The sequence below is a fragment of the Alosa sapidissima genome, chromosome 7 (genome assembly GCF_018492685.1).
Source record: "Alosa sapidissima isolate fAloSap1 chromosome 7, fAloSap1.pri, whole genome shotgun sequence".
Lineage (NCBI taxonomy): Eukaryota > Metazoa > Chordata > Actinopteri > Clupeiformes > Clupeidae > Alosa > Alosa sapidissima.
The window spans coordinates 5376380-5393462 of record NC_055963.1 but is presented as its reverse complement, the minus strand read 5'-3'; the positions used below and the strand labels follow the sequence as shown (position 1 = coordinate 5393462).

Here is a 17083-nt window from a genome sequence, read left to right as displayed (position 1 = left end):
GCTTCCCCTTCCAGGGCCAACGCCACCTGTACGCCCGTTCTCTCCGCCGACCAGCCATTCAGCTCGGCTGCCAGCCGGACCTGCACCAGGTATGTCGCCAGCGGCCTCTCACCATTGTAGCGGGGCAATTTGGCGTTGGAGCGCCCTTCTGCCGCCGTCGCACCGGGGATCAGCCGATTTCCATCGCTCCCGTGTGGAGCGGGTTCCAGTGGCGGGATGCTGCCATCAGCCCGGTTCGTCTCCTCCTGTGGCCGGGGGCGGGTTTCTTCGTTATGGTCACGCTGCAGGCTGGCTCCGTCTGCTGGGCCCAGCAGGTGGCCATGGGCGAGCGCACTGTCGAAGAGCCGTCTTGGCAGGAAACTCATCATCGCCGGGGTATCGGTCGCAGCTTTCTCCTCCCGTCCAGTAGGGGTCGGCATCCCACTTCTGACACCAATGTAACAAACTGCACAGTTGTCTCAGAATGTTTTTTATTGGTTACGCACCAAAACACACGAACACATAATGCCGGGCCAGACCTGGCCCTTATGCTCCAGCACTAAACATCTATGTGAGGCTGTATCTACAACACACTTAGACCCGGTTATGAACACTGTAATCAACTATAAACATAAACACGACAGTCAGGATGCACAACATTGGTAACTTGCATGGTTAACATTAACATTCAACATAACACATCAACTGAACAGCATCATGGGAGCACAGTCATGAACATCTAGGCTCAGATCATTACAATATTAACAATCAAAACTGCAATCATCAATAGCTGTGTTACCTCATCCTAGAAATAAAATGTTTTATTTATTTTACTGTCACTCTCTCTTTTTCTCTTCTTTCTTCTTTCTTAATTTGCTTTCTATTTTTCTTGCATTATTTTTTTTATTAATGTAATGTGATAATGGCTCTGCCAAGGATCTACAGATGAAAATTAGCTTTTTTGCTAACTGTGGCACACATAAGTGTAAATAAAAAATGTCAATTGATGCGTTGTCCCTTTTAAAGGTGCTCTAAGCGATGCCACACATTTTTTAACGCTTAAACATATTATGTCACTTACTGCAAACCTCACCTAACCAACCGCTAGCTGTCGGTGTCCTGAATACAATGTAAAAAAACACGATCTCTGTGGACAGCCCAGGCTCCAAAAACGGCAACAAAAACAACCAGGGCAAACCTAGCCCATAAAAACATAACAAACTGTTCGAGCAAATCACAGAATAGATGCACGTTTAGGTGAGTTTCAATTGCATGGGAGCAGCACGGGAGGGAGGGGGAGGAAGTAGCGAGCTAGCTCTCTGTTTTGTTTGAAAGTCAACAGAAATGTCGTTACTCAGCATTGCTTAGAGCACCTTTAAATAAACAAATATACAGTGTTTGACAGAAACAGGATGCATTATTTTTTTTATTAATGTAATGTGATAATGGCTCTGCCAAGGATCTACAGATGAAAATTAGCTTTTTTGCTAACTGTGGCACACATAAGTGTAAATAAAAAATGTCAATTGATGCGTTGTCCCTTTTAAAGGTGCTCTAAACGATGCCACACATTTTTTAACGCTTAAACATATTATGTCACTTACTGCAAACCTCACCTAACCAACCGCTAGCTGTCGGTGTCCTGAATACAATGTAAAAAAACACGATCTCTGTGGACAGCCCAGGCTCCAAAAACGGCAACAAAAACAACCAGGGCAAACCTAGCCCATAAAAACATAACAAACTGTTTGAGCAAATCACAGAATAGATGCACGTTTAGGTGAGTTTCAATTGCATGGGAGCAGCACGGGAGGGAGGGGGAGGAAGTAGCGAGCTAGCTCTCTGTTTTGTTTGAAAGTCAACAGAAATGTCGTTACTCAGCATTGCTTAGAGCACCTTTAAATAAACAAATATACAGTGTTTGACAGAAACAGCTTTTCTCGGCATACAAGACATGCCATAACCTGCACACAGTCAACAGATCAATATGCTGACCTGTTACATGTCATAGCCTAAATAATGTATCAGAGATGCACTCAAAAAGTCACAACTGAACTTGTCAAGGTACAAAGTGGAAACAAGTCTCTGACATCGTCAATGCATGTATGTGAGCAACCTACAAGTTATCTGGCACTGGATCATCTTCCTGACTATCAATATTATGATCACAATAAGTATGGGCAAATTATTAATTAAATTAATGTTTCATTGTGTTGCTTTAGGCGATAAATGGGGCAACTTGTTGCAGGGCAACCACGCGATTCCATGTTCCACAACAACTCTGGGCAAATTACAAGTCAGCACCAGTCAGAGGCTGCATTCATTGTTTTGCACTTTTATGATGTCCTCATTACCAAAAGTAGGCTATTGGTTTTCCCAAATATTTCTTCAACAAAATAAAATACAAATGACAACATACTATTTTGTATCAGCAATACTGCATATCTCTAGCTGTTGGCTGTAGCACATTTTTTTTTGGTTTTGTTTATGTCAATTTTGATCCAATTTGACCGCTTTGCTGTTGCCCACCAAAAAATTCTACCAGCCCACCCAAATAGTTGGCTAGAACCAGCCCTGCTTAGTTCACGTTTTTTTATACATATAACACATTTATACATATTTTTTATACATATAACAAATAGCGACCATGACATCATTATTGTTGCATAGCCAGATGTGAATAAGCCTATTGTAAATTGGAGGATGCAGATTGGTATTCAGATTGGGATCAAATTGATCCAAAATGCTTTTGTGCGGTGATGAGGGAATATGGGAAAGTGTATGCCTAGATTTTGTAAATGTGTCTAGTTTAGTGTCTGAACCTGCTTTAATGTTTCCATATCCACTCGGTAGCTTATAATATTGCCTCAAATAGACTTGTAGGCATGAAAGCTGCACATATCCCAGATTGACCACACAGTCAGGTTGGCGAGAGCAAGGTGAGAGCGACTTTTTAAGCATGTTTCTGAGAAACCGCATAACCAGCTCATTGTGTTCTGATTGGATGGTCGTGATAATTTGATGATTAAAATTCTCCATAAAAAAAAAAAAATGTGGCCAAATATGCCAGAATGAAAATGTCCAGGAACATTGCCCAGCAACATTGCTCAAAAAGTTGCTTTGTGTATCACCAGCTTTAAACTTCAGAAACCTTCTGCAGGAATAATTGACCTCATATGGTCACCATTTCCTTGAATAAAAACTAAAAAAAATATAAAGACCATAGGCCTCTCATCTGTCTGGAAGAGTCACTACAAATATATTAGATGCATGCCCTGTTATTGCAATATGAAAAATAAAGCTATAAAGCTTACTGTTAAGGTTTATGGCAGTTCTGGACAAACACAGGCTGGTGGTATGTGGGTTTCAGATCGGCTACACAATGCCTAACTGCTGGCAATGTACTGTTTCATATCAGCAGTATAGGGAGCATATTTATGAAATGGTCATGCTCATAAACAGCCCAGTTCAGGAATGTTGATTCCTGGTTGCAAAAAATGTGAGTAAGAATGAAATAGAAACGAAATCAGAGTTTAATTCAAAGAGTTGTAAACCACTTCCATATGACGCTTTAGTTGTAGTTCTAGTGTAACAGAGAAGCGGAATGTTCTTGGCATGTGCGCACTCTGTATTCTGGGTTAAGGTCAAATATGCTGAATGCTTATTGTGTCTCTGCTCCTATGTTTTTTTTTTAGCATTCTCTGGATTACTTAATACTGGATGATGAGGAACTAAATTAAAATAGGACTTAAGTAGCTCTAGCTCTTAAGGGGGGTTCAAACCAAAGAATCGCAACAAGATGAGCTGCGACGTTCTAAAACCTTGCAACTGCGACTAGACATGGTGAATGCTTTGTGACGGCTTGCAACAGCTGGCAATGATGTGCAACATTTAATTTAACACCGCTGCAACTCTTTTTGCAACGGTTTCGTCTCGTTGCGAATCTTTGGTGTGAATTGGGCCTAAGCCTAAACATTTCACTTGGTTTCCACTGTCAGCAAACTTTTACAACATAGGCCTAAATGTCTTTGTGTTTTCTTGGACACTTCTTTGAATTTGAACAAACAAGTCAGTGTGGTGAAGGGCAGCTATCATAGAATTATAGCCAAAATAAAGACATTTTTGGACATATGGAAACACGTATCCATGCTTTTATCACCGCATGACTGGTCTATACTGTATCAATATTACAACTGGTTCAGAATGCAGCACATCAGACAAACCATCATCACTCCTCGTCTGATCAACATTGGCTACCTGATCTATGGAATACAGAATTGATTTTAAAATGTCACTATTTGTTTTTAAAACAAATTGTTTTGCTCAGACATACTGGGATGTTTTCAAAGCTGCAGCCATTCTGGAGGACTCCTCTGTCAGCATACAGGATTATGCTGTAAAGAACAAACTGCAAAGCTGCAAAGTACGGACTAAGGAAAGCCATCACAGCGGCCAAGAGGCAGTACAGGGAGAAGCTGGTTAGCTTCTACACTACTGCGGACCCAGGGTGGATGTGGCAAGGCCTGCAGCACATCACTGACTACAGGCCCACCACCAGCACTATCAGCTCCACAGGCAACCTGCTGGATGATCTCAACACTTTTTACACCCGGTTTTCACTCCAGCCCCAGGCCCCAGCACAGAGAGGAGGCCTGCACACCCCAGACCACTCAACACTCCTTCCCTCCCCCAACAGTTTCAACAGGCCAGATGCACAGAGCACTGAGGAAGATCAACCCCCGCAAGGCAGTAGGATCGGACAACATCCCAGGGCGGGCCCTCATAGCATGTGCCAATCAGCTGGCTGACGTCCTCACCTCCCTATTAAACCTCTCCCTCAACCAGAGCACTGCTCCCACCTGCTTCAAGACCACAACCATTGTTCCTCTCCCCAAGAAAAGTCCACCCACCTGTCTGAATGATTATAGGCCAATAGCAGTCACTCCAATCATCACAAAGTGTTTTGAGATAGTGGTGATGGCCCACATTCAGAGCAGCATACCAGACACACTGGACCCCCTGCAATACGCATACCGGCCCAACGGATGCCATCACTGCTGCACTCCACTATTCCCTCTCCCACCTGGAAAACAAAGACTCCTACGTCAGGATACTCTTTGTTGACTATAGCTCGGCCTTCAACACGGTCATCCTCCACAAACTGCTCACACTTGGCCTGCACTCTGTGACTGGCTCCTAGACTTTTTGACTGGCAGGCCTCAGACTCTCAGGATTGGCAATAAGACCTCAGCCAGCATCATCACCAACACTGGCACCCCACAGGGATGTGCCCTCAGCCCCATCCTCTACACCAGGGGTCTCAAACACCCGGCCCGCGGGCCAAATCCGGCCCGCGTCCTGCCCAATTCCGGCCCGCGACGTATGACAAAATAATAATGTAATCCGGCCCTTGAGGCTATTAATTGCGACAAACAACGATACTGATTAAAATAGACGATAGATCCAGGTACGGTGACAAATCTCATTTGTAGGCCTACTCTGCTCCACTATGTGCAAGACATCCAGAGCTTGATTCAAACCCAAAATCGCTGCGCAAAGTTTTCAGGAAATACTTGTATTACACCCGAGAAACACAAAGACGTGCATTTGTAATGACGCGGAAGCGATGCAGGCCATAGTGTTGCAGAAATTAAGCAGAAATAGGCCTACACCAAATGTTGAAAAACGTTCATGTGAGATGAAGTCTTAGGTAAGCTATGTTATTCACTTATTCTAATTCTGAAGGAGAATATCCTTTTGGAGATTATGATCGATCGTCTATGACAGTGATAGTCACGGTGCGTCTGTGAATGGAGGTGCGTGTATACAACGGTGTCCACTAAGCATACCATGCTTGTTTCGACCCTCTGCCCAACATAGCTTGGAGGTTGCAGTGGTAATCGTGATGATAGTGTCCGTAATGGATGTGGTACAGACAGCAGGGCTAGTAGGGCTCTATAAAGAACTACAAAGTCACCCGCAATATGATGCGAACTTCTGGGTACTGCAGATTACCCGCGATAGGAACTGTTTGACCAGAATACTTTATTGTAGGCCTATATTGTAGTAATTACTAAACCACAACATCTTAGGTGTTTTCCTGTTAATTTGTTATGTGGGTAATATGAAAAAAGGAAAGTAAACCTGCTTAAATATGTTCATCCAGTATTTACTGAAAGGTGCATAATTTGAGGTGCTTGCCATCCAGTGACAAATTAGATGGGTAAATTTACCCCCTTCATAAACTTTTGTTTTACTATAGATTTTTACATTTACAGTAGGACTTTATCTCTGACCACTTTCAAGCCATGGCTTTTTGAAATTTTGATATAAAAATCCAATGGTGTTGCTTTCTTAATCCTGATGCCTAGTTTGCCAGGTTTAAAAAAGTTATGAGAGGAAATATTTTTATTTGGTGTGAAACACACACACATACCTGTTTTTATGTTTTTCATTTATTTTATAATTTGTATTAATATTTATTTTATCATTATTTTATTTATAAGCTAAGGTTGCTAGCACAGGTGTCTAAAACTAGATAAAAACACTTGCACTTTCTGTTTGCAGTTTTGTGTGGTATTTGAAAAAAAGAACATTGCATTTTCAGAAATAGCCGGCCCTCCAATCAGATGACGTTGGCAGAATTGGCCCCCAGCTCATTTGAGTTTGAGACCCCTGCTCTACACCCTGTTTACTCATGACTGCGTCGCCTCCCACAAGGACAACATCATCCTGAAGTTGGCGGATGACACTGCAGTGATCGGTCGCATCATTGGGGGTGATGAAGCGGCCTACAGGAGGGAGGTGGCCGGTCTAGTGGCATGGTGTGAGGACAACAACCTCTCCCTCAACACAGACAAGACAAAGGAGATGATGGTGGACATGAGGAAGGAGAGGAGACCTCATCAACCACTGTTTATCCGGGAGCTTGAACTGGAGAGGGTGAGCAGTTTCAAATACCTGGATGTTCACATCAGTGAAGACCTCACCTGGACACTGAACACCTCACAGCTGGTTAAGAAGGCCCAACAACGGTTGTATTTCCTGAGGAGGCTGGGAAGTTTCGCATGTCACCCAAGATCCTCAGCAACTTCTACTGCTGCGTTGTTGAGAGCACCTTAACCAGCTGCACCACAGCGTGGTACGGCAACACTACTGCTGCGGATCGCAGTCGCTTGCAGAGAGTGGTTAAGACTGCTGGAAGGACTACCAGGACTCCACTCTGCAGAGCATCTACCATGGCAGTGTCCACAGGAGAGCTGCCTCCATGCTCAAAGACCTCACCCACCCACAACACGGACTGTTCACACCATAGACTGTATATATAGTTCTATATACAGTATACAGTCTATGGTTCACACTTCTACCCTCAGACCGGAGGTACAGAAGTGTGAAATGCAGAACATCACGCCTAAAAAACTCTTTCTTCCCCTCTGCAATCAGACTACTGAACAGTTGGCCCACCCTGACAACATACCTTTTGTACTTTTACAACCCCCCGCACCGCACCCACCTGCATTTTGCACAACACTCATTGCATTCATTGCACATGCACATCTGACACTTTTTGTACATATCAGATACTTTTCATACTTTGATACTTTTGCCATTGCACTTATTACTTATTGTATTGTATTTATTGTATGTACAGTATTTGTACTTTTATAAACTCTGCATCAGTGTGGACAGCAATAAAAAGAATTTCATTGCACAGAGAAAACTTGTTTTCCTTGCTGTATATGACCATAAACACTTTGAACTTTGAACTTGAACTTTAAAAGCCCTCAATGGGTAAGCTCCACAATGCATATTATATGGATCTGCTAATTCCACATTCTGCTCCCTAAGATTAGGCCATCCTCCCCGAAACTCCTTTCTTGTCCCATGCCCTAAAAATCAAAGGTAGGTTTTTCCTGTTGCTGCCTTCATGTTCATGTCCAAGATTAAAGGTTGTATTAGCGATAGCAGGGATACGTCACTTCTGTTGATGTTCAAACAAAACAGAGAGCTAGCTCGCTACTCCCTCCCCCTCCCTCCCGTGCAATTAAAACTCTCCTAAGTGCCCATCTCGTTGGTTATTGGTTGAAACACTTTATTTTGCCTTTGAGTGGGTTGCCAACCCTTGTTGGTAGCAATTGTCTTTGTGTACAGATTTTGGAGCCTAGGCTGCCTACAGAGACACGTTTTTTGATGGCCTGCTTATGGGGCAGACAGCTAGCGGATTGTTAGGAAAGATCAGATGAATGTGATCATTTATGTCTGGGCCTTTTTTGGGCCTGAAATCACTGATACAACCTTTAAGTCCTGCCATGATTTAGCATTAAAAAGAACCATCTTTTCTGTAAGTATAAGTACTCTATTGATCACGTGAGGGAAATTTGGTCTCTGCATTTATCCCAATCAGTGAATTAGTGAAACACACTCAGCACACAGTGAGCACACAGTGAGGTAAAGCACACACTAATCCCGGCGCAGTGAGCTGCCTGCAACAGCAGCGGCACTCGGGGAGCAGTGAGGGGTTAGGTGCATTGCCCAAGGGTACTTCAGCCGTCCCTACTGGTCGGGGTTCGAATCGGCAACCCTCCGGATTACAAGTCTGAAGCGCTAACCAGTAGGTCACAGCTGCCCCACTTGCCTGCTTATTATGACCGCCGCGCAGCGAAGCGGCATATAGGTTTAGTCAGATTTTTTTTTTTTTTTTTTTTTTTTTCTGTTTCGCATGTCCAAATTTCCGTCAAGGATTCCCGGGACACTGTAAGACCGGGGTACACAAAACTTGGTGGGCATGTAACCCCACATGGATAGCATGGAACCATGCTTTTCGTTTTGATCTGTAGCCCCCCCGCTGGACTGGACCCCCCCGAAAGGAGGGTAGGGCAGACACAGTTTTCTGTGAATATCTTGAGAACCGTAGGGACTAGGATGACCAATTTTTGGCTTATGTTTGCCTCCAACGTAAACCCATTACATATGCACACATGTGCATAAACAGATACACACTCACACACATACATTCACAGTAATCCTACGCATGACACATACTCACACAGTAGACATATATACGCATGCATGCACATGCACACACACAGGCACATAAACAGGCAAACACACAAGCACATGCACTCACACACACACACCTACACACATAAACATGTACACGCACACATGCACACAATTCAAGAATTTCTCAGAATTATGAACAGGCAAGATGGGAGTGGGGTTGTATAAAATGTATATTACATGTGAAATCTATGAACTAATCATGTTTTGGTACTTGTTGTCTAGCAGATACCAGTGAGAATTGAGTGTGCACAATGCAATTCAGTGAGACAGTTAGAATCATATATGCCTTTCAGCGTGACTTATTTTTGTGGAAAACGTGCTGGACTGGGCGGCGGTCATATTTTGTACCGCTCTGCGGTACATATAGTTTATTTTATTATTTTTATTGATTGATTGATTGATACAGTGCCTATAAAAAAGTATTCACCCCCCTTGAATATTTCCCCTTTTTATTGCTTTAATACATGGAATCTTTGTTATTTTAATTTGCCATTTTTTTACAATCATTTACAAAAATCCCCTCTTTAATGTCAAAGTGAAAGCAAATTTCTACAAAGTAATGTTAATTAATTAAAAATAAGCGATTGCATAAATATTCACTCCCCTTAAAGTGACTGACCTAAATCAACAGTGGTCCAGCCAATTGGTGCTAATAGTCTCACAATTAGTGAAATGGAGATCGCCTGAGTGCAGTGAATGTGTATAGCATAGTAATATAGAGACACCTGTGTCTGGAAGGTCCAGCCACTGGTCAATCAGTATTCCTGGCTATAATTCCACCGACCACCGTGAAGACAAAAGAACACTCCAAACAACTCAAAGAAAAGGTTATTGAAAAGCATAAGGGAGGGGATGGATACAAAAAACATTCAAACCACTGAACATCCCCTGGAGCTTATAGTGAAATCCATCATTAAGGAATGTAAGGAATATGGCAAATGTGCAAATCTGTCTAGAGCAGGCCGTCATCATAAACTAAGTGACCGTTCAAGAAGAATAAATGTGGGGGAGGCCACCAAGGCACCTATGACAACTCTGAAGAAGTTAAAAGCTTCAGCAGCTGAGATGGGAGAAACTATGCATACAGCAACTTTTTTAAATTCTTCACCAGTCAAAGCTCTATGGGTGAGTGGCAAAGCTCTTATTAAATCTCGAATAAAGTTCGCCCAAAGACATATGGGAGACTCAAATGGTCAAATAGAAAAAGGTTCATTGGTCTGATGAGACCAAAATTGAGCTTTTTGGCCATCAGACTAGATGCTATTTTTGGCGGACACCAAACACTACACATCACCAAAAATGCACTATCCCTAATTTGAAGCATGGTGGTAGTAGCATCATGCTGTAGAGATTTTTCTTGACAGCAGGCCCTGGAAGGCTTGTAAAGGTAAAAGTAAACTGAATTCAGCAAAATATATGAAAATCCTGGAGGACAATCTGATTCAGTCTGCAAGAGAACTACGACTTGGGAGATTATTTACTTTTCAGCAAGACAATATACCGAAGCACACAGCGAAAACTACACAGAAATGGTTTAAAAACAACAAGGTGAATGTTCTGGAGAGGCAGAGTCAAACCTCAGACCTCAATCCTATAGAAAATCTGTGGCTGGACTTGAAAAGGGCTGTTCACACCCGATCTTCTTCCAACCTCACAGAGCTTGAGCAGTTTTGCAAAGACAAATGGAGTAAAATTGCAGTATCAAGATGTGCAAGCCTAACTGAGATCTGTCCACACAGGCTCCATGCTTTAATTGTGGCCAAAGTGGCATCTACTAAATGCTGACGAAGGAATTAATATTTATACAATAGCATATTTTGCATTATATCTTTTTAATTATTACCCTGGAAATCCAGAGTTCTTGCAAGAGCACAATTTGAATTTGCTCAGCGAGTGACTCTGGCGATGAGTAATTGTATTTTTGTATTTTATTTAGCACTTAAATAAGTAAAAAGTAAAAAGTAAACACAGTAAAAAGACAGAGTCAAAGACGAAACAAAGAAAAGAAATCAGTGCAGGAAGAGGCAGTAAGCCCAGACTGGCTAAAAAAGTAACATAACAACAAGAGCCACAACAAAAGTATCAAAACAATATAAATTTAAAGAAAAAGGAAAAGAAGAAAGAAAAAGAATGACCAAACAGTGTAAGCACTACAGTAGAACAAACTACTATGACAGAAATCTTCTAATGATGCTCATATGCACATGGAGCTGAGCTGCATCAATCACATCGGTGTATCTGATATAGGCAGGCCAGAGGCGAGCTAAACAGATGACGACAGCGTTGCAACGTCGAAGTCCAGAATCAGTCAGTAAACATTGGTCGTAGTGTTATTCAATTGCGTGCAGTGATATTTTCAAAAAGATTTTTCAGGCTAGTAAATTATTGTAAAAAAGGCCAAATTAAATTGATCAAGATTCCATTTCTAAAAGCAGGGGGGGGGGGGTGAATACTCTTTTTATAGGCACTGTATAGATAGATAGATAGATAGATAGATAGATAGATAGATAGATAGATATACTGTTTATTCTGAGGGACATTTAGGCACCCAGTAGCTTATATGACTCATACAGAGCAAGAAAAACACTATGAATTTCAGCTTGAAATTGCCCCAAGGTTTTATTTGGCAAGTACACATAGGCTATGTATAAGAGTATGTTGTGAGTGTTTTCCTTGTCCTGTCTGTGGGGATATTCTCAGACTCAATTCAGATAGTGGTCTTGTAAAGCTGAGTTTTCAGCACATTTCTGTGTGTCGTCTAGCACTCTACATTAGCACCTCAGTGGTCCACTTACCTGGCCTCCTTTGACATGACAAGGCAACACGGGTGTAAGTCTTTCCTTGCATCTTCCTTGTTTGCAGACCAGACAGGGAAATCCTACATTTCCTTCATATTACTCTCATTCGTAATGACTGAATTTAAAGGAGAATTCCGGTGTGATATTGACCTAAAGTGTATCGAAACATGATACCGAGTGTGAACGTATGTCTCATAGCCCATCTCGGCTTGTCCCCTGCACTCCAAAATCTGGCGCTAGTTAGCCGATGCTACCAACATCTTTTTCAATAGTGGTGCTTCGGCATCGGGCTAGCCATGCAAATAAATCACTGTTTTACACCCATTTACGAGGCTCAACGTATCTCCACACTTCATTGGTAGACTTCCGAGGGCCCTGACATTTAAAACGAGACATTGAGAACTTTGAAAAAGCACTGGTAGTTTACTTACAAGACGATTTATACAGACAGTATCTTCACGAAGTTTAGCGTTTGCAGCCATCTTGAATTTAGTCACGATAAGTCGAGCAAAGAGTAAGAATGAACAGCTATGATAAGGGATCAGATTCCAAAAATAATTCAGTGGAAATGCATGGATTCCAGTTGCTGCTACTGGAAGAAACTGGAATCCATGCATTTCCACTGAATTATTTTTGGAATCTGATCCCTTATCATACCTGTTCATTCTTACTCGTTGCTCGACTTATCGTGACTAAATTCAAGATGGCTGCAAACGTTAAACTTCGTGAAGATACTGTCTGTATAAATCGTCTTGTAAGTAAACTACCAGTGCTTTTTCAAAGTTCTCAATGTCTCGTTTTAAATGTCAGGGCCCTAGGAAGTCTACCAATGAAGTGTGGAGATACATTGAGCCTCATAAATGGGTGTAAAACAGTGATTTATTTGCATGGCTAGCCCGATGCCGAAGCACCACTACTGAAAAAGTTGTTGGTAGCATCGGCTAACTAGCGCCAGATTTTGGAGTGCAGGGGACAAGTCGAGATGGGCTATGAGACATACGTTCACACTCGGTATCATGTTTCAATACACTTTAGGTCAATATCACACCGGAATTCTCCTTTAATGGCTTACATTACTTACAATTGTGGCTCCCAAACACTATAGGTAAATATAGACAAAGCAAAATGGACCAACAGAGCAGCCCAGAGCATTTCACTGGGGGTTATCAAGCAGGCACCTTCCTTGTTTCATTTGGCCCTTCCAGTCATCTGGTGTCTGGCGGCCTAGACCCACCCCCGTCATCACTCATGATGGGTTCTCTACAAAACCAACAAATTATTCTACATGAAACTTGCTGTAATTAATATTTGACGACAGAACAGGTTTTTTTTTGTTAATCTTCAGTGATGTAGTACTCGAGTCCGGTCTCGAGACCGATTTCTGCTTTCTCGGACTCGACTCGGACTTGTTCCTTCAAAGACTCGGTCTTGACTCGGTCTCGGACCACAGTGGGAGGAGAAGGACTCGTAATTTCAGACCGAGTCCTCGAGACCAACGCATTTTTTATGTTCATATCAAAAAAATGTTTATGTTCATATCAAAAAATCAAAATGAAATTTCACGGCGGCCGTCTTTGCCCCTTGTTGGCCTTGGTGCCCCCTTCTTTCAATATTCTGCTTTGCGTCCGTTTAATAGCGATTTTTATTTAGCCTATAGCCTGTCAAAATAATCTTAACATCACAGCGCAAACTAATTCAGTTTTACACAGTGGAGAAAATGACAGCGCATGGCAAGACAGAAAGTGCGTCCAAATTCACCCATTCTTCTCAGTTGAAATACTCGCAATCGCTAAGCCTACTCATCACACAGGCACATGTATCACATCACATAAAAGAACTTTTTCTCAGCTTTTAAACAATGTTAGCCGCTAATTGCTGTGGTGAACGGTTCGCGTTCGTGAACGGTTCGCGACAAACCATATATCAGAATAAACAGCAGACCTTACCGAACACAAAGGTGTAAAGCAGTCCCCTGTACAGTAAGCCGTTCCAGAGTATTCCGGTTAAATTAAAAATGTAATCTGCAGCAAGGTCTACATTCATGTCTCCAACTTTGGTCTTTAGGTTTCAAAATGTGTTTAAATCGTTCTTCATGATTTCATAACAGGCCAAATACAAAATAAATGTTACAAATATTGCCTAGATATAGGTAAATATTAAAATCAGAGGATATACAGCTGAGTAAGAGTTTGTGAAAGGAGTCTTAATGATCAACAAATGCTAAGCATGCATCAAGGTTGCATCAGTTTCTTAAAGCTGAGCTGTGCTTAAATTGTTCAATACATGATTCCATAACAGGCCAAATATAAAATAAATATAAATATTAAATATAGCCTAGACATCTAAATATTAGATGATCAGATGATTTTCTATGTAATATGTCATGTTTCATGTTTTTGTAATGTTTCATACAGTGATTCAGGTCTACTGCTGTGAATAGGCTAAATACAACTTTGATTATTTTTATAGCCTACTACTGTATAGTTAACTTTGGCCTTGGTGCCCTGACATGTGGCCTTTGTGCCCCCCACCAAATATGCCCAACTGAAGGCCAAGTGGCCTTGCCCCTAAAATGGTGAAATTCCAAGCCTGGGCCTAACTGTTGATTATTAATTGGGATGATATTAAATCATATGAAAACTGACATGTTTTTATGGTCTTGGTCTCGACTCGGTCTCGACTCCTAAAGGACTCGGTCTCGACTCGGACTTGCTTCCTCAAAGACTCGGTCTTGACTCGGACTCGACTGTATTTGAAAACCAACGGACTCGGTCTCGACTCGGTCTCGACCCTTCAAAGACTCGGTCTTGACTCGGACTCGGCATAGGCGGTCTCGTCCCCATCACTATTAATCTTCTTCCTTTGCCTGTGTATCTGATAGCCTAGGGCCTAGGCCATACTATCTCAAATCCTATCATAATTTTTAGCCATGGACCACATGATGTGATACAAACCCATCCAGAAACCTCAACTCATCTCAGTCGTGTCAAAAAGGAAGCTATTGGTCTCTAAATCCTAGTAATAATTGCCACAGAAAGTGTGTTGAATGTTGGGTCATTCCACTCATCATAAATCGGAACATCACATAGTGAAGTATAACTGACAAAGTGTGAAACAGCTAGTCCGATGTAAGGTTACATTAAATAGTTTCAAAACAGGGCCTTTATTATCAAGTGTTGCACAACAGCACTTGCATGCGTTTGACATCGCCACTGCATCGCATCGCAGGTTTGCTATGTTGCTCGGAAGTGACGCCATATCACTTAAAACCGGGTTGAGAGCTTGAGAGACGCTGGCTGGACAGAGCGCTCAGTTCATACGGTAACGTTATTCAGCGGACTTCCCTACAGGCACAGGTGAGCCTCAGATGCATCAACATTGGGTTTTTACGAAAGAAAAGGAGGAGAAACGATATTGGAATTTAACTTAAATGTGACTCATAGTGAACAGGTTGGGCAGTGAAGTGCACGGTACGTGCAATGAAGATAGTAGAATTTCCAGCTAGCCACCCAACAGCTAGAATCTAACGTTAGTGAAATAACGTTAGCTAATGTTCATGCTGGCTAGTCAACCTATCCAAATCAGAAATATATGGGAGAATTTGTGCGCATTTAGCTAACGTTAACTAAGCTAATATTGTAATAGAGTACCTCTACGTAAAGCCATAGTGTTAGTTTGTCTTCCTGCCATTGTATTGCATGCATTAGCATTCTACTTGCATTGGTGTATTTAAAGAAGGTGACCAACTATACAGCTAACGTTAATATTTCAGACCACCATATGTAATTGAACAAGTTAAGTCAACCCTTAGTAGGTGTCGCCACTGTTAGCTTGCGAAGCTAACATTACCTATCTAGCTGGCTAGCTATTGAGCGTTGCTAAGATACTGCCACATACATAATGCGAAGTTAGCTAGCTATAAAGCCCAAGCTTCAGCATGCAAGTTAGACCACTAGTCCTATCATATTATTATAAGCATTGGAGACGAAATGTCTAGAATAACTCACGAGTTGTCTTTGACGTCATGTGCAATTTTGCAGGCATCATTACGGCTGTGTGCGATAGGCAACACTGATTTTTAACGTTAGTGATCTTTTGTTCAGCTACGTTATCCAGTGTTATCCGTTAGCATTCCCAACCAGACGTCTCTTTTGTAACAACCTAGCTTCTAGCCTGTTTGTGTTTATCAGTACGTTAAATGTTTTCATATTCGATCACGTTAGCTGTAGATAGAAAGTTGGTGTTATAAATAGCTAGCCAGATCGTGCATGAAGGTGTGATTTTAAACATCTAACGCTAACGTTTAGTGAATAAGCCAATGCCAGGTAGCAACGTTAACTTTCACTTGAAATGAAATGAAACTATCATTAGATAACGTTAGTGTAACGTGCCCGTTAACGTTCGCGTTAGATGGATCCCATGGTCATTAGATATGACTGTGGTAAAGGCTGCAAGTTATCGGGGTAAGTTAGATGCAATCTTTCCATTGACATTTGTTGTCGGCAAACTTGGTTAACGTTACCGTTAATTTATCCCAGTTAGCGATAGTGCTATCAACACCCCCAATTATCACCACTTTTGTTCAGAAATTCTAAAACAACGATGTTTTTTAACACTTCAAAATAAAATTTACTAAATGAACCTTACATTTTTCATTAGCCATAGATGTGTAGATTTGAACAAAATCTGGTTTGGTTCTTAACGGGAGCATTTACTGCCTGAAATATCCGATTTTGTTTACCACGCTTGGAGTTATAGTGCTGGCCTGATGGGTCGCCTATTTACACCGTTTCAATGGCTCATGAACGGTTAGACCGAGAATTCTCGTCATGAAATTAAAATTCCAATGGAGCTCCAAGCGGTTGTGTACACGCAGCCTTACAACACTGTTTACAGCTCTTTGAGTCACGGTAAAATGTCATTTTTGGTACATGTGGGTGGTTGCGTTTCTTTAGGAGTCCGCTGTCTTGGTTTGTATAGAAATGGATATTAAGTGACACATAAACGCAAGACGGTGGAAATACGGGACCGACGGTAATAGGGGGAGTTCCGATACTAACGTTAACGTTAAACCACAGTCCTTCTAAGTCGTAACGTTACCTTTAATGTTACCGGCGCTTGCCATTTATATAACAGTTGGTTAGCAATCAAGTTTCTTACTAAAAAAACCTTATTGGATAACTTTACAGTGGTTTGTCATCAGGTACATTTATCTTAGGAATGCACTCTTGTCCGACCCAGTG

General features: G+C 41.8%; 1 protein-coding gene across 3 annotated transcripts in view; it reads left to right on the top strand.

The window, feature by feature from the left end:
* The first annotated feature begins 15076 nt into the window (after window positions 1-15076).
* spats2 (spermatogenesis associated serine rich 2) overlaps window positions 15077-17083 on the top strand; it is a 28276-nt gene continuing 26269 nt past the window's right edge. The window contains exon 1 of one of the 3 annotated variants that reach the window (XM_042098893.1): window positions 15077-15196. The gene's annotated coding sequence lies outside the window, so the exon portion shown is untranslated. The other 2 variants (XM_042098896.1, XM_042098894.1) reach the window with 2 other exon arrangements.